The sequence below is a fragment of the Condylura cristata genome, unplaced genomic scaffold, assembly GCF_000260355.1.
Source record: "Condylura cristata isolate star-nosed mole 26May11 unplaced genomic scaffold, ConCri1.0 scaffold00005, whole genome shotgun sequence".
NCBI lineage: Eukaryota > Metazoa > Chordata > Mammalia > Eulipotyphla > Talpidae > Condylura > Condylura cristata.
This window is the reverse complement of record NW_004567106.1, coordinates 64,791,880-64,819,390: the sequence shown is the minus strand read 5'-3', so window position 1 is coordinate 64,819,390 and position 27,511 is coordinate 64,791,880. Positions and strand designations below refer to the sequence as shown.

At 42.5% G+C, this 27,511-nt stretch overlaps 1 protein-coding gene and 1 long non-coding RNA gene across 2 annotated transcripts in view; one reads left to right on the top strand and one right to left on the bottom strand.

Annotated features, from left to right (window-relative positions):
• CHRM2 (cholinergic receptor, muscarinic 2) overlaps positions 1 to 23,545 on the bottom strand; it is a 130,696-nt gene extending 107,151 nt beyond the window's left edge. The window contains exons 1-3 of the mRNA XM_012721055.1: positions 23,162 to 23,545; positions 22,776 to 22,902; positions 14,017 to 14,118 (exon numbers count right to left, since the gene is read on the bottom strand). The gene's annotated coding sequence lies outside the window, so the exon portion shown is untranslated. The remainder of the gene's footprint in view (positions 1 to 14,016; positions 14,119 to 22,775; positions 22,903 to 23,161) is intronic.
• Positions 23,155 to 25,313, top strand: LOC105853247. Its single transcript, XR_001145111.1, has 3 exons — positions 23,155 to 23,236; positions 23,588 to 23,889; positions 25,167 to 25,313. It is a non-coding gene; the product is annotated as an uncharacterized LOC105853247 (long non-coding RNA).
• The last annotated feature ends 2,198 nt before the right edge of the window (positions 25,314 to 27,511 follow it).

Sequence of the window (27,511 nt, the reverse complement as noted above, 5' to 3'; positions counted from 1 at the left end):
AGGAATCTGAGGAGGAAGAAGGAAGCAGGGTGGAGAGCCAGAAGGAGACCTGAGGAAGCCACAAGGAGCAGCAAGCATGTGATGAAGAAACCAGGCTTGTTTCCTGGTTCTGGATTGGTTAAGGGAGAGGTGGGTGAGAGACCTGTGGGGAGGTGACTATGGCAGCGTTTATATTGATTTTGATTTTGCTCTTTTCCTCCTGGATTTGTCTGGCCTTTTCTGACACTTCTCTATGGGTCCCGAACAGAAGGTGCTTTAGTCTCATGGAGGCTTTCAGGCCTTGCTTTGGGCCGATCCCTTTTGGGTTGACTTTTGCCCACGAGGGGATGGGTCACTTCAGGTATTTGATTCAGAAATTATATTCTTTGTCTTCTGTATTGTATACTCACTGTATTAGAGTCCTATTTCATTGAATCCTTATATGTTCTGTCTTGATGCAGCGGATGGCAGAACCCACTTAGAGCAGGCAGGGTTGGGGGTTCAGTGCTGCCCCTCTCCTGGCCCTGTAACACTATCTTCAAAGGAACAACCGCAAATGTGGTTCGCATATTAGATTCCATGCACCATGGAACCAGTGATTGGATTTTACTCTGGGACGATGAAGCGTTCCTGGAGTGTGCGATGGCCATGACCATGTAACAGCATGAATGTGTTCAGTGCCTCTGAACTGTTCAGTTAAAGATGGTGGAAAAGGTAAATTTAATTTATGTCTGTTTGATCACAATACAAATGTAAATGGTTCTGAGAAGCATCTACATAGTATGTCTTATCTGTGTCTGCGTCGCCAAGGCAACACCAATGTCACAATAAAGTAAGCACATGGCACGAAGCCTACCACAGCCATCATGGGAGAACATGAGACAGGTCCGGAGGATGTGTAGGAGGGGGTGACTTTTAGTGGTTTGCCCTTTTTTCACATGTCCTTCCCAGAACTCTTTCTTCAAAGAAGCTTGATCCCTCTACGGCCACTTGTGAGGATGATAATGTGACCTAGAAAGAAGGACAGCGGCTTGGGCTTCACAGACTGAAGGAATCCAGGAATCCTGGCTCAAGCTCTCAAACTGGCTCTGTGATCCTATTCTTGGTGTCTCAACCGTTGTCAACTTTTTTGTTCTTATCATTAAAGTGGAGATGGTTAAGTGCCAGTGCTACCACTGTTACCACCTCAGTTCTATCCTGGCCAGGGAGCTGACCCACATGGTGCTGCAGGCCTCTCCTGTCTTGCCCTACAGCAGTGTACTTTGTCAATCTGCCTGTTCCGCTCCCCACTCTGTCTCTGGTGACTCCTCTCACCGCCTCCTCACCTCTGGCCTATACCCAGTTCTTGTATGCATAAATAAATAAATCTTAAAATAATAAATTGAAGTTTTTAGTGAAGACTGAAGACAGTTACATTATGCACATGCATACACATGTAACCCAAAGAATCAAACCTTACATCCTGTTCAGGACAGAAGGTCCTCACTGGAGCAGAACCCAGAGCTCCTGGCTCTCAGAATGCAGTAGCCCTCTTGGGCCTCTCCCTAGCACACCCCTCTTTAAACAGCTTGTTTCTATTCATGACCTTTCTGCCTCTTGAGTCACATGTTTTTACTAATGTAGAACATGACAACTTCCATTTGAGTGCTGACATCCTTTTGGGACTCTGCAAAGTCTCTCTGCTCAGAGACTTCCTTTTTGCCCCAGCAGGTGAGATCAAGATCATGGATTACACTTAGCAGTGGGCCTCACCTTGCATTCCAGGCAGCCATGGACAGACCTCTGAGTCCATGGGTCCTTGAGTCCTCCTTGTCCAGCCTGTCCCTGGACTGCATTCCCATTGCTAACCTGTCTTGGGTACAAGGGTATAAGGCAGTTCTTCCAGAAATCATATGTAAGGGCAAGCTAGATATTTCTTTAATACTTAATCTTCAAGGTTAAGGATAACTTATCTCCATCTTGAAAGAATTTCCTTGAAATTTAGCAGTAACTTTAACCTGTCATCCCAGGTTAGAAAAATAATACAGGACAAATAATAGTCAGGTTAATGCTGGATGTTGGTGGATAATTAGGAAACTAGGAATAGCTGAGTATGGTAAGGTGCGTGGGATAAGGGAAATTTTCCATTCCGCACTGAGAAATTCTGGCCAGTTGAGAAGGCAGGCACATGTTTGCTTTATATTTGTGAACTATCTCCAATTCTGACAGGGATAATTCAGTCTACAAGACTAAGAACAAAATTTTAAAATACTTCTATATAGAAAAAACAACATTTGTGTAACAGTGATACACAGTTAAGGCAAAAAAAATAGAGATTTTAGTTGACTGTCAATTACTGTAATAGTAATAACTTTAATCCACTTTACTTGGATAGCATGTTAAGTGTGCAAAAAATGCAGCCTATTTTATCTTTTTCAAATCTTGAGTAAACTTCTGAAGTCAGAATCACAGCTGTTAGTAATATCCACTATGGAGATGAAGCAGTGAAAAAGTGGATTATAACCTGAGAGTAATCTTTGTAACAAATGTATGGTACATGTGAGTTGAAAAAAATGACTTTTTTTCTAATTCTGCCATATACCTGACGTTAACACTGGGAAAATACATAAATACTGACTTTCTTCACCTGAAATAGGTAATAACACCTACCTCACAAGATGGTAGAGGTAGCAATAGATATAAACCTGAGAGTGGTGAATGTTAAACAGGTAAACAAAGCTTATTCTCTTTCTTATCTCTAAAAGAACTACACATACTTTGAGGTCAGCTCACCTAATGAAAGGAGTGATTCCCCAGCACATTCAAAGCTACCTGCAAAGGACAAGTGTATAGTGACTGAGGATACAACCTCACACTCCAATCTTTCTGCTATTTCAATATTGCAACAGTAATCAAGAGCAATAATTAAAGACAATGATAGCTAAATAGAAGTATTTAATCATTATTTAATTATTAGTTATGTAATTGCTTATAATATTATTTTATTATTTAAGTGTTAATTCCTTATTAAATATTTGAAATCATAATCAAGGAAATGAGAACAGTACATATTGATCCATGAGACAGAAAAGTCTATTATTGAATAGGTGGTCACTTTTTGGAACTGGAATCACATTGGAATCACATTTGGTGTAACTTTGAAGCTCTCATCACTTTATTGATAACAACTATTCTATGACCTACCCATTGGAGAACACAAAACAAATCCTAGTTCCGTGTTAAACTAGTAGAAACTGAGGCCTGGAGCTTCTCAACCAAAAAGCCTGAGCAGGAAAGCTAATCCCTCATCTCTCATAATTCATTCCCTAACAGAGAGACCTTTTGATCCAAAGATTGAGGACTGAGGATTGGTGTGACTTGAGAGATGTTATTCCTACTCATGTATGTAATTCCCTTCTGAAAACCTGATAAAGTATTTCTCACTAAATTCCCATAGCTTCCGACACCCCAGCTTAAGTATTTACATCAAAAATGGAAGCAGATATTAAATCAGGAAGTTTTCAGAGGTTTCACATCTCTCATCTCCCCAATGCACACTGGGCGTGAATGTATACATTTGCCAGACATCACAGGGAAGAGGAGACTCCAGCTATGACCCATTTTAAGACGGTCAGGCCTGACTTAGGTCCATTATCAGCACTCCACAGACTGAGCTACACCATAATACTCTAGTCCTCTGTGGAGAATGTCAGCACAGAGATGAAGATCTCTTATTTATTATTCTCATTTTTATTTTATTACAATTGCTTAAGGAGGAGACAATCAAAATTGGGGCGGGTAGAGCGCATGGGACTGTGGTGATGGCACATGGGTGAACTGGTGGTGGGAAATCCACTGGGATTACAAATGAGATGAAAAAATGTACAAAATGAAGAAAGATGTAATATATACATATACACAAATGTATACATATATACACACCTATACATAAACACACACATACACATATATACACACACATAATAAAAAAATAAAACAAGGTAAAGCATGCAGAGAGCCTGTGAAGAATCCGGATACAACAGGGTCTGTTCATCTGAATTTTGTCCTGAGGAAATGAAATCTGTCAAGGAGTCTGAGAGCTGTCCTCAGGCTTCCCAGGAGAGACATATTCCACCCAGAGGATATAAACATGCTGTAAGCAGCTTTTTTTCAGAGCTGCCTCCTCCATGATTCCCGAGCTCGGAAAGTATCAGTGAATCAATGGTGGCCATCAATGGACCTCCCAGAACAGGGACATTTAAATTTCCACTTCTGTTTCTCAGATGAGAAATGGAGTGTGAATCAGATCATAAGATATTTCCAAGTAAAATTTTGAAATCTATCCAAAGGGAATTGCTTCCCAGAGACAGAGTAGTAGAGACTTCTTCCTCACCTCCCTCCTGGAACACTGGCTCCTTCAGGAGGGAGACAGAAATGTTCTGTGAGCTACAGTCAGTGCTGCTTTGCATTTCTCAATGAATTTCCTTTTTTTTTTTTTTTTTTGAGTTGATTATAAATAAAGGTTTGGGCTATTATTAAGTGCATGCTGAGTTTCCAGTTGACTTTTTTTTTGTATACTTAAGGAGATTTTTAATAATGACCTAATGGGTTTTCTGTGAAGAAGAATGGAACACACCACAGGAGCAGAAGTGCCATTCTGAGGTCTCACTCAAGTTGTATCAGCCTGAGTAAGTCATGAGACATCACTAGTTCTGCTATCATCCTGTCAGAGTTTTTGTGAAAAGGAAATGAAGTGCGTCTAATAATCTATTTAAATTGTAATTTTTAAAAACATGATGTTGTCTATTTTAAACTACCCCAGAATATGATTTCAGCTGATGAGAATCAAGCACACAGAGGAATGATGCAAAGGGAACAGACGTATTCTGAGATCCAAACCAAGAAACGTGGACAGGTATGGGACAGCGGGACACAGAATTTACAGATTAGGGCCACCAGGACAAATCAAGTTCCTTTCACCCACATGTCTTGCCTTAGCATCACAGCAGAGGAATGAGTTATACTTTGAGCAGTACTGAAAGTACGTGGAAGGCTCTTAAAGAAAGACTAGAAAGCTCTTTCATGAGGTGACAGATATTAAATATTATAGACCTTGAGGCTACATTTAGTCTCTGTTGCTCCTTCTCATCTTCTTGATTCTCCTCATCCCTTGCCTTCTTTTAACAACACTTTAGCAATGCAAAAAGTCATTCTTGGCTAAAGTCCATATAGAACTGGTCAAGGACTGTTCTTGCCCCCCCCAAATCCTACCTTAAAACAACACACTGTCAAGCTTTAGGAACTCTAAAGCAGCAAATAAATATAAGAGGTTATTACCTAACATCTACATTATTGTTTTTCTGACCTAGCTATGGGTATTTTAATATTCTGATACCTTTTTTTTTAAGATTTATTTATTTATTCATACAGAACTGGGGTACAGGCCAGAGGTGAGGGGGTGAGAGGATTCATCAGAGACAGAGTAGGGAGCAGAACAGGCAGATCGATGAAGTACACTGCTGAGGGGAGCAGCGGGCGGGTCAGGAGAGGTCTGCCTCGCCATGTGGATCTCCTCCGGGGCAGGCGGGGATCGAACTCATGCGGAAGTGGTTTAAGCTTCTTAGTGCAGTGCTTTAACCCGCTGCACCACCAGGGAGGGCCCCTGATACCTTTTTTGTGACAATCATTGCTTAATCAGTTCAAGTATTTAGCCTCTTATACACACCTTTATCTAGAATTGTTTTATATAAATTTATATCTTGATAATCCCTTATTTATAATAATTACTCAATTATAATGACAATAAATATTAATATGTAGCAATATCATACTCTGTTATATATATTAATTAGGTCTTCTTTTATAAGCGATATTTAGGACTTCAAAACCTTTTCATTTGCCTGACCCTCAGTAAGTCATCTGACTTCCTCAAATTTATTTTCCTTTTATATATAATGAACATTAGAAAGCTTACACCCATGAGTCGTGGGGTTCACTGAAATGATAGAAAGGGAAGAAGGTATCCCCATGTTTGTTCAATTTAATAAAAAAAGTCCATTTCCATCTCAAGTTATCCCGTTCTCTTTTACTCGTTCCATCAAAGTACAGCAATAAGTCCATGGCAAATTTTTTTTGGTCTATTTAATGAATACACATGACAAGTCATCTAGCTGTGCTTCCATAACCAAACAATTGGAAGAAAGCACAGAAGACCATACACCACTGAGTTATTTGGGGTATTTTCGGAACCACCTGATTAAACTGACAGAGCCTAATAAGCTGTTAAAGTATAACTCCCTGAGATTAAACTTGACTGACTGGATTACTATGGGAGCCTCATTCTTCTCTGTCCACAAAAATGCCCTTTGCAAAGCATATTAGAAGCTGACATGCCAAGCCGACATAAAATATCTGGATGATTGATTCAATTATTCACTGCTTCATCCCAGAGGTTTTAATGTCTTGGAAACAGCTGATAATTTTAGATCCACTGAATTTTTTTAAATGGAATAAATCTTGTACTTTCTTCAGTACCAAGTAGACACAGAGGAGTGGACCTACTTCCACTCCATCTAAAAACCCAATCCTTTGAAGTTCTAAGTTGGGGGGGAGGTCATTGAAGAATATAGAAGTCTTGTTCTGTGGCTTCATGAACCTTTCTCTCTTTGTTAAAAACAAGTCACTACAGAATATCAGCAGATATTATTAGTTAGATGTTGCCACTTGACCAACCTAGATAATCTTCTTTGCCATAGTTGGATCCAGTTTTCAACCACTTTCTCGGTGAATTAGAGTGGTACAGGGCATATGATTTAAATAAAATGTTTCCCTTTAATGAAAGATATTGCTAATGTAGCTGACAGTTTAAGCCTAGTCCTTGGGAATAGCATATTGAATTTTTTAATTAATTGATTATTTTTGCATTCAAGAACTGGGGGGTAGACCAGAAGTGCGGTGTGGGGGAAGGTGTAAGGATTTGTGAGAGACAGACTAGGGAACAGAACAAGTGGATCTACTGAAATACACTGCTGAGGGGAGCAGTGGGTGTGTGAACGACACTGTGGGTCAACTCCCTGGCCAGGATTGAACTCATAATGCAGTGGCAATTGCAGAAGAGTGCTGAGATTTAATCTCTATGCAACCAGGGAGACCTGCATATTGAAATTTTTGTGATTTTCCCAACCTGTTCCTTCTGCCTTACTCCCCATTTTTCCACCCCCATCCAGAGCAGTAGCTTTTAGGATTATGTGAAGGACCTGAAAGTCCCATTCTTAATCACAGCTCATGAAGCAGCTTCTTCTCAGAGTCCTTCCTCCTCCCTCACTGTGGATTAAATGTTTGTTTGTGTCCCCCGCCCCCCAAAGAATTTGGATGTTGAGATCCTAGTCCCAAATTTAATGATATTTGTAAATGGGACCCTTGGGTGACAATTCTGTCTTATGACAGAAAAGTCCTCATGATGGACAGTGCTTACATTAAAATAGAGATGAGATTGAGCTTGTTCTCTCTTTACACACACACATACACCGTATAAGTACACAGTGAGAAGGCAACTTTCTGAGAACAAGAAGGAGGTTCTCACCAGAACCCAAGCAAGCTGGCACCCTGATCCCTGACCTTCAGTCTTCAGAACTGAGAATCAGTGTTTGCTATTGAAGTTTTCTAGTTGATGATATATTTGTTGTAGAAGTCCAAGCTAACTGAGACCTCCCATCATCAATCCAGTAAAATCCTACTCACTTGAAAATGCTCCACTTAAGCAAACTTCAGCTGGGCGAGTCACACTCTTCTCTGACAACTGAAGCCCAGTACCTCGTGACAGCACCCATGGATTGTGTACCACTGTTCATGTATCACCTCACCTCCTAGTCCAGCTGTAAGGGCTGGACTATCACTGACCAGCCTCTCATCCCAGAGTGCCTGATTGTATCTACCTATGCAGCAATAAATGTTGAAGTATAAATGAATACACAGGTATTTCCAGCATCTCACTCTATCCTGACAGATCCTTGCATGTATTTTCCATGAGTAATAAATAGACTGAGGACCACAGGGAGACAGAAAAGCAAACTTTGAAATGCGAGAATGATGATGCCAGAAGTGATGGATTTTTTCTGTTTCAACAGAGATACTGTCCTGTTGATGTCTACAGACATAGGTAACTGCGAAAAGTGAGCTCCTTTATGGAAGGGGTGGGGTTAAAACAAGTTGTGAGCAGTTTGAGCTCCAGCTTGCTTGTGAACCCAAAGGAACTCCAGAGGGAGAAGAGATTAGTTTCTCCTGCTTTCCATTTGTAAGAAATTTACCATCTGCCAAAGAAGGACCATCATCCTTACCCAAGCCAAGAAGGACCATCATCCTTATCCAAGCCTGTTTTCTTTGGGCTCATATGAAGATGCATGAAACATTTTCTAAAAAGGTGGAAGCCAATTAGCTTTCAGCCTCTTCATGTACAGTTTCTCAGGAAAAAGTCCCATCTAGGTTCTGATTTATTACCGTACCTACTAATTGCATTAGCTCATTGGTCTCACAGAGGAGAAAGACTAAACAAATAAACCAAGAAGACAGAAGATTTCCTGAAACTTTTGTTGAAATGTTGCAATTTTACTTTTAGGTCATTTTGTGTGCAATTTTCTTCTAGCAAGGAAGTGCTAAGCAGTTTTATTTCCTGGCAAAACATCCTTTTGATTTTGTAACTGAATAACTACTGAAGATAATACAGTATTTACAAACAAGGTTTCTGGCACATTCTCCTAGACTTCCTTGTCCTTTCACAGTTCCAAACAACTCTTAAAATAGCTTTGAAAGTGCCTTTCCAACGTCCCCTGGAGCACATCACATTCCGATGTAAGTGACAGAGGTCTAAGAGAGCATTCTGTCACCTTGTTGTGAACTTCTCTGGGTCAGAAGCACCCAGGGTCCCAGACTACACCCATCCCTCAACTCACCAGCAGTTGGTTTTTCTTTCCACCTTCCTCTGATATAAAATGAAGCAAACGCATAACCCAAAATATGGGCATTCCATTTTGAGAACATGTGTGGCAAATTTGCTTGCATTTATAGTTATCAAGATGAAGTAAGCTACAACTTGTAGGGAAAACACATTTACAGATGTAGGAGAGATGACATTAAAACACAACTTTGCAGTTTGTCTCCTTTTTTTAACTCTAAAGATACTACATGATCAATTGTTAGCAGTTTGGCAGAAGGTAGGACAACTTCCTAATAAGCTCATGAAATGCAGAAACAGAAGAAAAGTAGATTTTGATGTTGTTTTATGCTTTTTAAGTTGTCATAAATCTCCAGGAAACAAAGGCCCATGAACTTTGGTTTTGCTTATTATTATTTTTTGTTACTATATAAAATCAAAAGATGGAATCTTATCTCTTATAAGCATTAAACGTTATTGAAAAATACTGGTCCAAATATAGGCCTCTCTGGTAAGGTTAAGTAAGTCTCAGCACTATCAAGCTATTGCCAACCACTACAGCATGTGTTTGATCCCAGCCAGGGAGCTGACCCACATGGCACAGCCGACCTCTCCTGACTCTGCTTCTCCCCTCAGCAGTGGATTTCAGTACACCCTCCTGTTATGCTCCCTGCTCTGTCTCTAGTGAATCCTCTCACTCACTGCACCCCTGGCCTGTACTCCAGTTCTTGCATGCATAAATACATAGAATAAAGTGGGTTTTTTTTCTTTAAAAAAAAAAAAAAAGACAAAATACTGGTCCAACTAGATACTAAAAGAATTAATAAAAATCCTAATTAGCTACATGTAAATAAGAAGCAACATGAATAGATAAGATCTCCAAAGTTTCTGGAAAGCAAGAAAGCTGATACTCTCAAGACTGGAGGATGTTGCATCAGTACTGTCATAGGGCATGATGGGAAAGACAACCTACGAGCCCAACCATTCTCCTTCCCCAACAACATTCATGGGTGATGATAGAGAGGGTCAGGTGTGTGTGTGTGCGGTGTAGCTGCAGGTATTTAGTGAAGGCACAAGCACAGTGTTATGCAAACATAAGTGCTCATCAAATGTTTGTTGGATGAATGAGTAAAACAACAAATATATGACCTCTACCACCCTAGGCATCAGAACAAGGTTATTGTGTGACCCGTTGTCTAGAATGATACTTAGGTTCGTGATGTAATTGTTTTCCATCATCTCTTGTAGATGAAGTCAAATAAAAAGCACCAATGACAGTATAATTACATCTGTGGCAAGGGTGGGGGGGGATGAGGGGGTGGAGGTTCTATTAAATTATGTACGACCTGTACTGGTTAAAATTTGTGACCACCTGTTTAATACAACAGTATACAAATTAGGATCCTTTAAATGTTCATGTGTTAGATTTTAATTAGAACAACTTCAATAAAGCAGTAACATGATTCTAAGCCTACAAAGGTACCCCACAGAAAATTTTGCTCAGGCTAGATGAAATGTTAGTTTCAAGAAGTGGAAATCTGACAAAAGGGAAGATTTATCTGAAAAGAAATATTTTACCTTCTTTGAGCTTTTTCAGCTAATGACGTCTTACTATTGTGAAGCCAACAGAAAGAAACCAGACTTCTGGCAGACTAGTGGCATAAAATCATCATTAAATCAACGTTTATGGAACTCTGCTATATGGCAGGAATAGAGGCAGGCACAAGATTCAATGCTGAGAAGAAGAATGAAAAAGAAAAAAAAGAAAAATATGAATCCTGTCCTTAGAGAGCATGTCTCTTCTAATGAAACCAGAGAATATCAATGACAATTCGTTGTTTAAGGAGTTAAATAGAGCTGTGTGTGTGAGTCGAAGTGTGGGCCCCAGAAAAGACATCAAGAGTCAAGTTTTAAAAGTGGGTGCATTCATTGTGTAGTACAAAGACTATGTTTAAATAGGTGAGTGACCAGACCAATCTGTATCAAACAGCATCAATTTCCCTAATGGCAGAAAATATAGAAAAGGGCACGACCCAGAGGTGCTCTAAATAGCTTCTTAGGATTTCTCTTGCTTCTCAAATAGAAACAAGAATGCTCTGTCTGCGGTGTGCTTGGTAGCAAGAACTAAGACTTATGGTCTTCCGTTTAGGAGTTAGTAGGAATATCTTGGTAAGTTTTCCACTCTTTTACTTGGCTCGATCAGTAGCGTGACTGCTGAGACTTGGAGGATCGATTGGGGAAGAGAAATTACAAAGAAATAGCTCAGTGATGCTTTCTTTCTTTCCTTGAACTTTAGAGACCCAAAAGAGCAAGGAGTAGCCAAATCTATAAACTATTTAAATCTTTCAAAAGAGAGGTAAAAGATTTTTGTTGCCTGGATTACAGAAAAAAAAAAAAAACTTGTAAAAAATTTCAAAGTTAAAATAAAAGTAGTTATGATGATGACACATAGGCGATTCGGTGATGGGAAGCCCAGTGAAATTTTATCTTCAAGGAACAAGGGAACCATTCACTGCTTTAATTCAAATACTAAAGACAAACAAATGCAACGAAATATTATCCAGCACTAAAAATACCAAGTCAAGTAAAGACCGAGAGAATCCTTAAATGCATATTACTTGGTCAAAGAAACCAATCTAAAAAGGCTACCAAATATATGATTCCAACTATTAACATGTGACATTCTGGAAAAGGCAGACCTATGGAGACAATATAAAGAGCTGTAAAAGTAAAGATCAGGAATAAATTGGAAGAGCACAGAAGAATTTTAGGGCAATGAAACTCTTTATGATACTACAATGGCAGATAGTTGTTATTACAGCTTTGGCTATGATGATCAAGAATAAACCTTACTGTAAATGATGAATTTCAGATGACTGATCCATCAAAGCTTCATCTCCTGTGCTAAGTGTAGCACTCAGGTGTGGCATGGAGACAGCAGATGGGACAGGAAGTAGATGGGGAGATTCTCTGTACTTTCTACTCAATTTTGCAGTGAACCAAAAACTGCTCTGAAAGTAAGGTTAATTTAAAAATTTAATTAGTACAGCAAGAAAAGTCATCTTGCTGGAGTTATACAGAGTAATAAAAAAAGGCAGTTTGAATTTGAACAGCCTGATTCATTTTCAAATATATTAGGAAAGTAAAGTAGAAGAATCATATGGGTATTTGGGAGAAAATAAATTTAAAAACAAATATTTGCTGCACATAGAATGAATAAGTCAGACTAATTTAATTTAAAAAAGTAAATGGAGTAAGACTTTTAGAAAATCTGGTCGCTATAGGATACAGGATTTCAATCTTCAAGTCTTAAACTTCGGGTAGATCAGCTATTAGATTTACAGTCACCATCAATTATTTCTGAAAAATTCATCTTACAACAAAAGGAGCCCAAGTATAGGCAGTGGAGAAATATCCATTAAAAGAGATGAGAGCAGAGTTGCCAATTAGAGCCAACACTCTAGAGTCAGTTTCTGCTAAAATAATGGGGATAAAGAAGAGGGGAAAGGAGAAGAAATCTTATGCCCTAAAAAAGCAGCTGAGAAGCCAGATCAATTAAATAGCTGAGCACTGAGAAAAGGAAGAATGATCATCCTCCAAGAGGCATGGACCATGGGCACTTGCATTGTGATAAAGAAGCTAAAAAAAGCTAGTGGGCATCAAAGGGAAGGCATTTCACAACCTCTCTTCCATAAAAAACAACCCTGGGATTCATTCCGAGCACTTCAATGATAGAACGATGTCATTTCATGTTGTTTGACTGTTAGGACTTGCTGGAAAATAAATATGACCTCCTTTTAGATCATTGCTGGAAAGTACAAGTAATTTGAATTTTTAGTAAATTCTTACAGAGATGGAGGCCAAAGAACCCACCTCTTCCAAATGGAAGAATTTTGAAGAGGAATGCTAAGTGAATTTCCTGAAGGTGTGTTATGTAACTAACAAACTGGGAGGGAGAGCAGCAATTATCACTTTAATTAATTAGGGCCCTGTTGTAGCTCCCTAGTGAAAGATAATCCTTGATTAAAAGTGTCAGGATGTTAAAATATTGACTGATATTGAAATGTAAGCAAGTGAAATTTCAATGAATTGTGAAAAGCAAGCTAGTATTATCCTTTACCAATAGACACCCATGATTCTCAGGAGGCAGGGGTCAAGCCATTACTCACTGACCATGGACTTGTAAACAAAATTAGCCCACTACTGGTCCATCCCTTATGATAATTAACTCCTTCCACCTTCTGTTTTATAGATGCAAAGCAGAGGCTAATGCTTGATAGCAGTCATCCTCACACAGAAGAAGGGAATACATAAAACAATATGAAAGAGAAGGCGATCAAGTACTTTCACCATCAACAGAAATCATCCAACATATACATAGTATAAATATTTATAAATATTGATGTGAATATTTTATGCCTTAGAAATTCCATATCTGAAAGCCTTGCTGAGATTCTTCCCCGCTCTGTGCCTAGAAAGTGCCCTCAGAGGCTATGCAAAAAAAAAAAAAAAGTTTTCAATGTAAACCTTTTAATTGGTCTAAGCTTGGAGGTGAGTGGCCACAGTGGTTTCTAAATTTCATTAGTGACTAATGCCTCCTACGGAGCTCTTTTTCCATGATTTCATTTTCTGACACAGACTCAGAATGTCACATGTCTCTATTTCATTTTCTTCCCTCTACCCCAGCATTATCAGAATTAGATACAAAATAACACAATGATATACGCTTTTAAAGAAACTACCGATGGTACAAACAATCAGAAACAAAATTTTTAAAACTCAACATTTTGACAATATAGGTGAGACTGATTTTCAAAGAAACAAACTCACTCATAGACCTAGAATAAGTTAGTTAATGTCATTGAGCACCAATTCCTAGACATACAAACATCTACCACAGAGGGTCTACACGAGCTATAGGAATAACATATGTAAAAACAATGCCACAGATCCTAAAATTCAGCACTCAAGAGAGACAGCTGTCCTTTCATTGTCCTCATCATTATTGTCAGAAAAGAATGTCTCATTGAAAATTTTGGAATGTTCTCTCACATGAAAATATCTCAGACAGGCAAAATATCCAGTCATGCTCACTTTCAAATAAAAACAAAATGGGGGCTCCTGTTTACCTTTGGATGACACCATGGGTTGGCCACAGAAGAAGTTAAGTCTGCATCACTCACTGCTCTCCTGGTCTTCAGAACCCCCAATCACAAAGGGACAGGAAAAGTCTGTAATATATAGGACCACAGATGAAAATACTACTACTGCCCACCCCACTGATAGAATCTGATAGAAAAATAATTTGAGGCTGAAATGAGTAAACAGCAGGCAGATGTGAGGAACACTGTGGTTCTACAGCTGGTTTCATTCCCCCTTCCCCCCCATGAAACTAAATGCCCGTGCTCTTTCAAAGAACACAACAAAACAAAGTTTTTGTACCATTTCCTATTTTCAGGATGGATATGGTAGAAACATGTCATCTATGGTGAAGGAGGCACAGAACATTTGAAACTCTTCTTCACATTTAACAATAGGAAACTGCGTGTGGTTACTCTACCTATCAAAGTATTCTATGCTTAGCTTTCTAGAAAGAGTGGGGGAAACAGATTTCAGCTAAAACTCATCTCACACCTTCTGAAGAGCTTCTTGGTAGTTAATTAAATAAAAATAATAGGCTCCATTTCTGTTTAATTTACCTTGTTTATTGGGTTGGCATGGCTGGGGAGGTAAGAGAAAGCTTCTTTGCTTTACTAAAGCAGGATTATTTTTTATGACTACCAGTTTTTGCTGGGGACCATCCTGGTGCACTAAGATTTGCAACAGTAGCAGTAAACATACTCCCATTAACACTGAAGACAGTTCCTCCCTCTCCCTAACACCTCCACTGAGGCTGGAAGAGAAGGAAAGGATTAGTGGCCATCAAAATCAGCCAGATTAGTAATAAGAACCTAGACAGAACCAGACAGGAGAGAGGACAAGGAAGATTTGCAATTATGCAGATATATATGGTTCATGAAGATAACAGGGTGAGTGAGAAAAGAAATGAAGCAAGGCATAGGGAGAAAAAAAAAAAAAAGTAGCCAAACAACATAAGTGCTTATGTCTGAAATGGTTAGGACTGATTTAACTCTAAACTCTCAAGGTAGCTGGATAGGTCTGTGCTCCATCTAAACACAGAGGAACAGGTCCTGGAGAATGGGAAGAAACATCTTCAGCTATGACTGTCCTCTGAAAATTTATTATTATTCATCCTCCATACTGGAAAAATCAAAAAAGTCCGCCACAATAGAGCCCTCAGCCTGGGTGATCCAGACAGAAATGAAACCCTGCATGCTGCTAATGGTGCCAACATTTGAATTGAATTGGGCATCTCATTTCCTTTCTTTTTCAGTGCCTGTAGATACCAAATCCAATGTGGAATTATTTAAAATGTGGTCCTGCGATTACCCACCTCAGTATCAGCTGTGGCTCTAGGTAGAACTACAAATTCCTGGGTCTGATCCCAAACCTGCAAACTCAAAATCTTTGTAAGAGGAATAGGATATTTCAAGTATTCAACTTGTGAATGAATCTTTAAAAAGATGTCTTAGAAGACAGCTGTAAATTTACTAATTCAATTTTGTCATTCAAAAGCACTGTATATGGGCCCTCCCTGGTGGCGCAGTGGGTTAAAGCACAGGACTAAGAAGCTAAAAGCCACTTCCGCATGAGTTCGATTCCCACCTGCCCTGGAGGTGACCACATGGCGCGGCAGACCTCTCCTGACCCGCCCGCTGCTCCCCTCAGCAGTATACTTTGTCGATCTGCCTGTTCTGCTCCCCACTCTGTCTCTGGTGAAGCCTCTCGCCGCCCTGAGCCTCTGGCCTGTACCCCAGTTCTGTATAAATAAATGGATAAATCTTTAAAAAAAAAATTGCAACAAACATGGGTATACCTTCTTCCCTTTCTATCTGCTCCCCACTCTGTCTCTGATGAAGCCTCTCACTGCCCCTGTATCTCTGGGATATTCCCCAGTTCTGTATGCACAAATAAATAAATCTTTAAAAAAAAAAAAGCACTCTTTGTGATGACTATGATAGTGACTGACATATGAGTCCTGGTCTCCCATGTGATCAGCATTCAAGGGTAGACAGAATACACAGCCTCAGGAAAAAAAAAAAATACCCCCTGATTTTCTGAACGCAATGATTACAGATAACTCCAAAATACTGCCCTGCTATCATAATACTTGCTATTCCTTTTCACTCATCATAAAAGTATAGATCTTCAGTTTTGTTGCGGTTGCACATTTTTCTTGGTTTGGAAATTTGAATTAAGCTAGTATTGAGCCTACCGGCATGCTATAATTTCTTCGATACACTAAAGTGAAGAGGATGTATGTTTACAACATTGCACAATATGTTTGCAAAATACAGGAAAGTGGAAATCTCCATATTTTTAATACATTTGAAACATGTATTGTCATTTATAAAAGTGCAGCTTCTGTTCTCATTTCAGACCACATTGGCCTCCCTAACAAGTTCCAGTGGGTGCTTTGCTACCAGCACGAGGGAAAATGGTTAACACAGAGCACTTTTCCAGGATGTTTTTACCTTCCAAATAACTTTTCTATGAATATTAAGTGTCAAAATGCCACTATCAAAATAAACATACATGGCACATACGTACTGAGTTCCAGGAATATATCAAGCAATGTGCCTGACTGTGGGAGATTATATGAGATAAGTGATGTAAAATATTTAGCAAAATACCTGCCACATCATACGATTTCTCACTATAATTATTTTGGGGGGTGGCTGTTGTAAGAGTAATGCTTATCATTAATTATTATTATTACACTCAAATAAATTAGATGAATATGAGGAAGAAGAAAATTAAGAAAAAAGGGAATGTAGACAAGTTATCTAATATTCATTTGGTATTTATTCTGTGGCAATCACTACATGAAGCTATTAATTTGTAACATCTCCTAGTGAAATGGGGGAATGAGAAAAGGACTGTTAGGGACAAGGGTGGACAGTAAGTCTCTGACTGGTCACAAGATATCGCACAGGTTTGACTTAAGAGTTGATGGTGGATAGTGGAGAATTTTTAACAAGAGAATGACATGCTCTTCTTTGCATTTTAGAAAGGTCACTGGCAGCGAGAGGCATACAGTGTACTAGGGAAAGATGGGATGTGGGAGACCAGTAAGAAACATAAAGTTCTGGAGATCATTCATGCGAGATGCTAAAGGTCTAAAATAGACGCGAGGAAGGGGAGGAGGGGATGATTTCTCCACAAGTCTCGAAGATAGATCTGACATGGTGACACCATCAGAGGCTGACAGTGGAATGTGGCGTGTGCATATTATATCAGCCTCACTTCTAACTTGTCATGCAATTTGTGAGTAATAATAATATGCTGACTGATAATGCACACAGTACTATAAAGTAAAGCTTCCAAATTCTTCCTGTATAACAAAAACCAAATTCTATACATGACAGAATATGTAGAGATACACGTGTGTATACATACATATATATACAAACAGCACATATCTATGTTAATACATACCACATCCAGAAAGACAAATCATTTCATTCTAAAGCCAAAAGACTTCAAACTCTAAGTTTCAGATTTAAACATAAAGAATATTGCATTAGGTCCTTCTCCTAGATATATCTCAATGGAATGGCTTTGTCTTCCATAGGACTGTTTTCACAACATTATAAATGTATTTACAAATATTCCCTTTTCCCCATACTTTCTAGAATTTTACTGAGCAAAGAGCACTTAATATGCTCAGGTAACGAGTGTCTTCCGCTCATTTCTTTGCTTAAAAATATACTCCTTCCAAGTCTGTCTTGCTTTTGTCCGTTCCAAATAATAATTGAAATTGAGATTTTCTCAGTTTGAAAAAAAAAAAATTGCTCTTGTCCCGCCCGAAGTAATGTGCTTCCCCTTTATGAACGCCAGAGGGCGTCGTTCAGTGACTGTCAGGATTTGGGAAAGGGGAAGAAGAGAAGGAATTCCATCGCTAATGAAAGAAGCTGATTTTTTAGTATGTATATACCCTTATCTACCATGAAACATTGCCATGGAAACAGAACCAGTTAAGATGATTGTATATTTAGGTCACAGTATAAAAGAAGAAGCTTGAACATGTTGGGGGAGGGGGAAAGGGAAATGAGGTGAAAACAAGAATATGTGAATCCTGAAAGGAGAAAACCAGCCCAACCTACCTCACGTCTGCTAACAGTAGTTTCACTAAGTCCCTTTATCTGCCAAAGCAGATAACACTAACTAAAATTAACAGCTGCCGTTGAAATTCAGAACCTTAAGCACCAGCAAGCTTTATAAAGAAAGAAAAACTCATTCGGGATGACAAAGTGAAGAGGCAACATCTAGAAGTTGGGGTACGTGTGTTCTTAGGCAGTTCTGGATCAAGAGCCCTATGTTCGAAACGCTTCTTCGTCCCCTTCCGCAGCTGGGATGAGTTAAATGAAAGATACCCATTTTCTTTCATCGTTTGCCTCAGACAAAAGAAGATTCCAGAAAAGATCTAGGTGGAAATGTCATCTGCTCAAACCTCAGGTACTTCTGGTGCCTTGTTGCCTCTGTGAGCAGCAATCACTGATTAATCAGAACCAGCATGCTATGCCAACTAAGAATCTCATTGGCACTGGCTCTTCCTTGCTGAGGGTTCAGGGAACCTAACAAGAATATGCAAAATTGATTAAATAGCTGGGGAAAACATCACTGAACTCTGAACACTTTTGATTTCCCCAATCAAAAGGAAAAAGGCATTGGAGCCACCTCTGTTCACAAAGAACCCACTGGTGCCACAGGAGCTCAAGATGGGGCCCCCCAAGCTTGTGTTTGAATCCAGGGCTGTGAGAGAACAGCTGTGTGGTCTTGAGCGAGCCGCCACCCTTGGTGTGAGCTCTTCACCTATAGCATGGGAACATCAGTGCCTCTAATTCATAGGATCACTGCACTGAGAAATGAGAAAACTGATATCTGGTCACTCAGTCACCAAATCTCTAGTAGCCTCGAGGATGTCGTGGGCATGATCTTGGGTGGTAGTTACAGATAAAATGTGGGCAGAACGGGGATGTGAGCCATATACCGTACATAGGACAGGGCCAGAGACAGCATATTCTCAGGAAAGGCACTTCCAGAGAGAAGCAACTTTCTCACTTTCTCCCTCTCCCCCGACCCCAAACACACATCAACACACACCCAGAGCACCAGCTGAGTTGTGGAATAAGCATTGGGTACTCGTGGTCTGGGACGCTCCATTGAAGCCTCTCAACATCTGCTCTACTAAGAGTAGGCAAATTGAACACAGGTAGGGCTGTCAATAGTCACCCAGAGGATACTGAGCCGGGGAACTCCACTAAGGAAGTGGCAAAGCCACAGCATAAAATACCAACTGAAACTCAGATTTAAGAGAAGAAACCTATCCTTCAAGGGGACTACGTGACAAAGCACCTCTGCCAATCTGTCGACCCTACTGAGTAATATCAAAGGTTGGGATGAGATGAAGAGTGTCTCTGACCATCACCAACAGGCACTTGCCCACAGGCACACCCCACACACCCCAAGACTGGCATTGGTGACAAAGGCTGCACAACCCCACTGGCTGTTCATCTCATGCTCCTCCTCCTTCACAGAAACCCCTTTCCTTCTTCCTTCCCATATTTCTACGCTTCCTCTCCAGCCTCGTGCAGTTGCTTTAACTTTCTTCCTAGCTGTGGGTCAGAGACAGTTGTCCCCAATGAGCTGGCCCAGCCTCTCCATGATTGGGGCACCTCACTTCCATGCCAGCCAGCAGCGGGGCAAAGCTGTGCTCTTCAGACACCTGAAGGTGCGCCCCTCTTTCCTGGGCCCTGGGGGCTGGCTGCCTGGGAATATGCATCAGAAACTTACCCCTGCACACTAGTGGGCACTGGGAGGAATTTGGCGTTTAAGTGTGAAAATAGCAGCCTCTGCCCTCCAAAGGTGAGACTGTGAGAATGTGTTCCAAAGGGGCTTTTGCTTGTGTTTGACTGCTAATCTCTTCCACATCTGCTCTGAAGTCAGTTGAGAGCTGCTAGCCTGTTCTTTGGCTTGCCTTGACCTTCAAATCCCATAGAGATACTCAAATCTACCTATTTTCTCACCCTAAGTACCCTCAGCCACACCTGCATAAAAACAGACAAACAACAGAAAATAAACTTCCCTCTCTCTCTTGTAGGAAGGCCACACATCTGTCTGGAAGCCCTCCTTGAATTTGGGGGTCCCAAGGCTTCTCTCCTACTCCCACCCCACCCCACTCACTGAGTTCTGAAATAGTCAGAGGGTGTGGCTAGCATCGCCCTGCTTTTGTAAGGTCAAGTTTTATTTTTCAGTTTTCTTTCACTGGCATCATTGTTTAGCCCAGTAAAGCAAACAAGAGTCGATAGAAGTGGCTCATCTACTGTAGTGCACCCCTGGAACATTTGCTAATAATAGTAAGAACACTACATTTCATCTGGCATTAACTTATTGCTTCTTGAGACATTAGGTGCCAGATCCCACAAAGCTGCCACAAGGTTGGCACCAAATTCTTCCATCCATTTGACAAGAATCTCCAAAATTCACTTTCTGAATCACAACCGAATACAGTTCTCAGTGTGAAACTGTCTCTTGGCCAAATCCAACCACTGCCTTCCATGATCATCTGGACCCTGCTGTGTCCCAGAGATGGGGCCCCCAGACCTGCCTGGCTGCGGATCGTCTCTAAAGTGTCGCAGTCTCCTCGTGTGCTTATCGGTGACAGCAGACTACATATGTGTCATCTGTGTTGGAATACCGTATGCTCAGATTGCCAGAAAACACAGCGCACTCTGCCCGCTGCACCCAGCCAGGCTGACACCTGGGGTTTGGGAGCTGGCTCCCTTTCAGCAACATTTCCATCCCTTAGCCAGAACTGTCTGGAGTGAAGTGAGGTGCTAGTCCCCCTAGACCCGGCATCTGATGGGCTCTGACCTGAGACTCTGTTTGCTGCCAGACTGAGCAAGTGGGGCATCCTCACCCTGGCCACCAAATACAACTGGAACTGAGCTCCCCAACCCCCAACCCACTTTCGAGCTTATCCACAGACCTTTGCTGGCCCCTGCAGGGTTTCTCTTTGGAGCTGGGCTGGCTGTGCTCTCCTCCCTCCTGGCCCTCTGCGGAGCCCAGGCCCCCCACCGTGACCAGGGCTCAAGAATGTGCTGCCGGCTCCTGGGTCTGTGGGATGCAGAGTGCAGGTGGGTGTGCAATGGAGCGTGGGGACAGGTGTTTGTATCGCTGGCTGCGTGTACGGAGACCCCCCCAGCTCCACAGCCGGCTACCACTTCCCCACTACCATCCAGTTCTAGGGAAAAGAGCAAAAGCAAAACAGACCAAAAAAAGAAGAGACGAGGGGGAAAATAGCAAGTCAGTGTGGGGGATTCCAAAGTGAGCGCTGGGAAGCCCTGTGCTCTTGCTGGCTTGGCGCGCCGGGGCGGGCAGACTCCAAAGCCTTGGTGGCCTGAGTCACAGACGTGCGGTGGCCGTGAACTGACATAAGGACACGGGAGGGCCGCTTGGGTGAGATGTGGGCGGGCAGCTTCGGCTGCCTTAGGCATTTACCTCCTTTTCTCTGCTCTCCTCTGTCTCTCTGCACCCAGACAGTAATCCAGCACCTATTTCTGTGCAGGCAAAAAGGAGCCTTATTTCATAGCTAGGGACTGGTGAGGTCGGAGGGCCCTCCCTGCCACGATCCTGTAGCTTAAAACAGCCTCATTTGGCTACGACCTGATCCTCAAGAAGGGGGTAGGGGCGGGGAGGGGGGAAGGCTGTAGAAGCTGGGCTGGAGGGGTCCAGGCAGTGGGTTTGTGTCGCTTTTTTTTGGAGGGGGGAAGCAGGAGATCTTCACCTCTGCAAGAACAGCTGGGCACTCCCCTCTGCTCTGCCAGGAGCACCTCAGGGGCGCAGGGGTGAGCGCACAGGTGGAATTTCTGCACGATCTACCCAGTTGGGGCTGTGACCGCACCTCTCTCGGATTCCAGGAGCCACAAGTGAGCACGATCTCCCAGGTCCGCAGGTGCGGACCCCAAGGACGTGTGGGATGCAGCTACTCCCTAGCTACGATCCTGAACCTCGCCTATGTAGCCCAAGGCCCAACCAGGCAAGGTCTGAGACCTCACAGCTTCGCTCTGAGCCCCTGTCCCCCAGTGGTGGCCAAAGAGCGCATCTCCTACGCGGGCCGACATAGGATGGAGTGGCAGAGGCTTCCCCAGCCTCTGTCTTGGGACCCCTTCATCAGTCCAGTTCCCGCTCGAGTCCCCAAGACCAAGGGTAAGGGGTCTTCTTGGCCCTTGGAACGCTGCGCTAAGCCTTCCTCAGGGGAAACAGTGCAGGCGCCCAACGGGCTGCTCGCAAGGCTTAACTGGGCAACTGGCTGGAACCCCAGAGACCACGCAGGGCTGAGGCCAGCCCAGCCTCCACCCTAAAGCCTGCCATCCGCGGCCCGACCCCAGGCAGGACGGACAGCGAGGGGCAGCAGAGGGCGAAGCTCTCTCCCGAGCTTCTCAGCGAGGACGCCTGGATTGGGGGAGGGGCGGCTGCTCGAGGGGGGGCTAGCCGGCCGCAGACGCACCGAGGTCCCGCACACTGGCTTCGCCACATTCCACTGGACTCGGCGACCCGCGGCATCGCCCCCCCGCCCCGCGCGGTGTCTCTTTTGCCCCTTCCACAGCCGCCATTGCTACCTCCAGCCCTCCAAACCCCAGGATCCAAAGTTTGCGGTGAAGAATGTGCACCTCCGAGCCCTCCGCGCCGGGTGCCGGGACGGGCAAGGACCCGCCGTGCCAGAGTCCCCGCAGCGGGGCAGCGGACAGCGTGGCGCCCTTACCTGTCGCGGGTTGAGCTCTTGCCTCGGCGAGCTGCAGGCTGGCAGGAGCGAGGAGCTCTTCGCGGGTTCAGGGCTGACCCGCCCGCCGCCGGAGTCGGAAGCCCGCCGGCTCCTTTTCTCCCGTGATCTTGCGAGAGAAAAGGAAAAGATTAGTTGGTGCCGCGACACCCGGAGGGGTGGGGCGGGGGGAGGCGGGGAGAGAACCGACCCGAGCCTCGGCGGGAGCTGCGGGACCCGAGCGCGCTCACCCAACCGCTCGGCCAGCGTCGGTCCCAGCCACTTGGCGAGCCTGCCCCTCCTGGCGCGGGCGCCGCGGGAGTAAAACTGACGCTGCCCCCGCCCTCCCCCACGAGCCGCCAAAGCAGAAGCAAACAGGACTTTCCAACCTGGCTTTAACTAAGACGATGAAGCTGGAGAGCAAAAGGGAACAAAAATCTGGATGGATGGACCGACCCGGCGCGGTTCGTTTCTTCGCCGAAGTGCTTGGGGGAAGTAGTGATTAGTGGACACCTGCTTAGGTGTCTCTGGCTACTTGCAACTAGGGATCTGTGATTGCAAGGCTCTGGCCAACCCGCAGGCTGGTGTGTGTGTGTGTGAGAGAGAGAGTGTGAGTGTGTTCATGTGCGTGTGTGTTTGTGTGTGCGCGTCTGCGCCCCCGCGCGCTCTCTACTGAGAGAGCCAGGTCTCCGCGCCTGGGCGCCTTTGCAAGACCAGGAGAGCGTGTCTGTGTCGGTGCGTGTGTGTGTTCGATTAGCTGCAAAGGGCGGATAATTTCTGGAGAGAACATTTACAATTTTCTTTCAATATGACAGGATTAGTTGTTGGTGAAGGCGCTCCTCCAATGAAATCTTGTCTGTTCTCTGATTTGGCGGTTCTTCTGAGCAAATATGACAGCCCTTTCTCTAGACGCCTTTCAGTTCCTCTCCACGTCTATTCCCCAGAGCCCAGCTCTCTAGCCGCAGTTTCTACATCAGAGCTTTCACAAATGCCAGCGGCACCACCACCCAGTCCCACTCCTGCAAGTTTATGATTACTACAAGGGTGAGGAGATTTGTTGGGAAGAACACAAAGTTGCTTTTCGATGGCTGAAGATGCTTAAGTTCAGTTTTTCCAGGTGCGAGAATTTTAGAATAAACCCGCTATGCTTTGCAAACACACAATCATGCTGAATTTGCAAATTGTTTATTTCTTTGGTAAACTGGCAAATCTGTGCATTACAGGAAGAGTTATTCCTGTATCCTTTTATTTCTTTTAAACACAAGTCAATGCCCATGTTTTCTTTAACTAATAGGCATTGGAATAAAAATAGTATACTATGTGATGGAACCTGGGATTTCTTTGAAAGGTTTAGGGCGCAAAGTTCTTATTTGTGGAGGAGTCTTAGATTTTTATTTCTACAATTTAGTAGAAATTGGAAATTAATTCCAGGAACAGTACTCATCACTTTTAGATGCTTAGAAGTACAATGTTATGATTCTCAAACATAATTGAGGACAAGACTTGTCTTTTTGAAAATATATGTGTATCTGAAGACAATATCAATATGTGATATATTTACTTAGGCGGCATTTTTCTCTCATTATCTTTGGCAATCAGATGAAAGAACTGAAATCTTAAATTGAATATTGCAGAATTCAATACATCACCTTTTGGATCACAAAGCCAGACAAAGAGAAAGTGAAGGATAAATTGGTTTAATCTGTACAATTCAATTCTCGATGTCCAGTTTTTGCTAGCTGACCAAGTACAGCAAAAGTCACTGTCCTTGTTTTTTATGTCTCTGATCTTACTGGCAAGGAAGGATATCATATGAAACACCTCCATGATGTTGAGAGTCAAGACCAAGATGATTAATACTACAGCAATATTCATTCATTAATAAATGGAAATCCTATAGCTGAAAGTTTCTGTCTTGTTAACTCGTAGCTTTCCCGTAGCAGGCTGTGGCACAAACTGAGTGTGCTTAATGGAAGTCACTGTGAAATAATACTTTAATACTGTGGCTTTACATTTGTTTTCTACCTCCTGGTACCTTGCTATCTCTAGGAGAAGATGGGAGGCTTGCTAAAAAATCAAGACAACTCTATTCAGTCTTGATCTCACCTGCCCTAACTTGTGATGCATCATATTAAATCTCTCTTTTGGCATTTCTCCTTTTTTAATTTAGGTGACCTTTGTTCTTCTATGACTGTCAATGAAGAAAGAAGACATGTTTACCTAAAACAAAGATGCCTGTCTCTCCCTTTGTCAAATAGAGAGCTTCCAAAGTTGCTTTGCTCTGGCTGCTAATTCTATGACTGATATCTGTTCACTACTGAAACTAGGTTCTAATCCTCTACATTATAGGCATGTGACATTAAACTTCTCTTTTTGTCATTTCTTCTTCTTTAGGTGTTCTATTGAAAATGAATTCACCTTTGCTTTCCTTATTCCATTATTTCTGGAATAAGTAGAGTGGTTTGAATCTCCGGCAGTCACTGTGCTTCAGGATGATTGGAGAGTTTCTGCAGACAGAAGGGGCACTTGCAGAAAAATGCAGAAATGGGGGCCCTCCCTGCTGGTGCAAAGGGTTAGGATGTAGCACTGCAAGGGAGCTGCAGCTGCTTCAGTGCCAGTTCGATCCCCCACCCTGGAGGTGACCCACATGGTGCAGTAGACCTCTCCTGACCTGCCTGCTGCTCCCTTCAGCACTTTACTTCATTGATCTGTCTGTTCTGCTCCCGGCTCTGTCTCTAGTGAATCCTCCACCTCCCCTACACCTCTGGCTGTACCCCAGTTCTGTATAAATAAATAAATAAATAAATAAATAAATAAATCTTTTATAAAAAACTTTATAAAAATGCAGAAGTGTTGTCCATTTTCTTCTAAGTCACAACAGAACACTCCTCCCATTTTTATTATTTTGTCAGCTACTGTGTGGTTCAGAGAAAGTGTTTACCTGCTCTGTGCCTCTATTTCCTGATTTTTTAAAAAAGATATTATAAGCATAAAATCTCCAGAGATTGCTATAGCGAAAAAAAAAAATAGAGTTAAGGCACGTAAAATTCCTCGCAAATAAGCTGTGATTGTAAAACGGTTGGATTCGAAAGCACAGATCTCTGTATCACGCCTCTGACCTACCGAATTAGAATATTTAGGAGCGAGTCTGACCTATATCAATCAACATTATGATGCTCGTCAACATCATGGAGTAAGCATGTTAAACATAATCCATGAAAACATTGACCCCAAGAAACCTCACTCTTTCCCTGTTCTCATTTCTTTCTACACACAAAAAAATCCTGTGTATTCTCAGCATTTTATTTTTATCTCGTAAGCTGGTTCACTTTCTGAGATAAAAGAGTACTCCCCCATCCCAGAAATATAGCTTTCACATTTATTGGTAACTCTTGGTGTGGAACATTTTCAACAGTGCATTTTAAAGTCTTTGTAGAATGCATCTATGGATTTTCCTTTATCTACATGCTATTTTCCACCTCAAAGGACTCTAATAAATTAGTCATTTCCACTGGTGAAGGGAAACTTCATTACCTACAACGTCTCAAAGCTAGTGAGAGGCATGCACTGAATAGCTCCAATGTCTGAAGGGCTGACTTTGAGTCTGTGACAAAGCTCTACATGGAAAAAGACTGTCAATAAAGTCACTATGAAGGTGAGGTGAAGGGGCTTCCCAGATCTCCTTTCTGGGAAGGTGGCTAGTATTTTACTGTGTCATGTTCATTTCAGTGCATCACTAATTAGGCTCTGGTAATCATGCACAAATAGCACTCCATCTTTATAAGTGAATTAAGAGGGTGGTGAATTCTACTCCAGCGATTTGTCACCAGGTAAGGTGGCCTCCATGTTTTCTTCATTTTCTGCTTTCAAAGAACTCAGATAATAAAGGAGAAGGCATACTCCATGGGGGAAATACTTCAAGGGTAGGAGAGGGTCTCTGGAGGACCTTCATCTCCCACCCACACAAATGGCCCCAGAATCAAGTAGAAAGCACAGCATTTACCAGCAGGAGGTTTAGAAAAGTCAGCCTGATTGATTCCATGGAGGCCAAAGCAATCTTTCCCTTCCTCGATCTCAGAAATATAATAATTCTGGATTAAAAGTGACCTTCCAGGGCCCTGCCGGTTGCACAGCGGGTTAAAGCACAGCACTAAGAAGCTAAAGCCCCTTCAGCATGAGTTCGATCCCCGCCTGCCCCGGAGGTGATCACACAGCATGGTAGACCTCTCCTGACCCGCCCGCTGCTCCCCTCAGCAGTGCACTTTATCAGTCGGCCTGTTCTGCTCCCCACTCTGTCTCTGGTGAATCCTCTCACTGCCCCTGAACCCCAGTTCTGTATGCACAAATAAATAAATCTAAGAAAAAAAAAAAAACCTTCCAGGAGATGCCCACCGCTTTTGGGCCTGGGTCCTTCTGTCTTCTCCCGCTCCTGAAATCTCCCTAATAACCCTTGATAGACACACCATTCCCAGAGTTATTTTCCTTATAAGTGTTCCCAGAAAGTAACTTAAGTGCCTTTACAGTTAGAAAAGATGATCTTACTTCTCTTAGGAAATTGGAAGCATTTTTCCTTCGGATTCCGCCAAAGCAGATTCCTGATACAAATGGGGCTGATTCTGAGAGAGAATGTTTGGTGACCATCTCAAAAACAATGTTTTCCTTTTCCTTTTCTTGAAGTTCTGCCTCACAGCTGTTCTAAGCTCTTTCTCTCCTAGTGCTGGTGGTGTTATCCAAAGCCT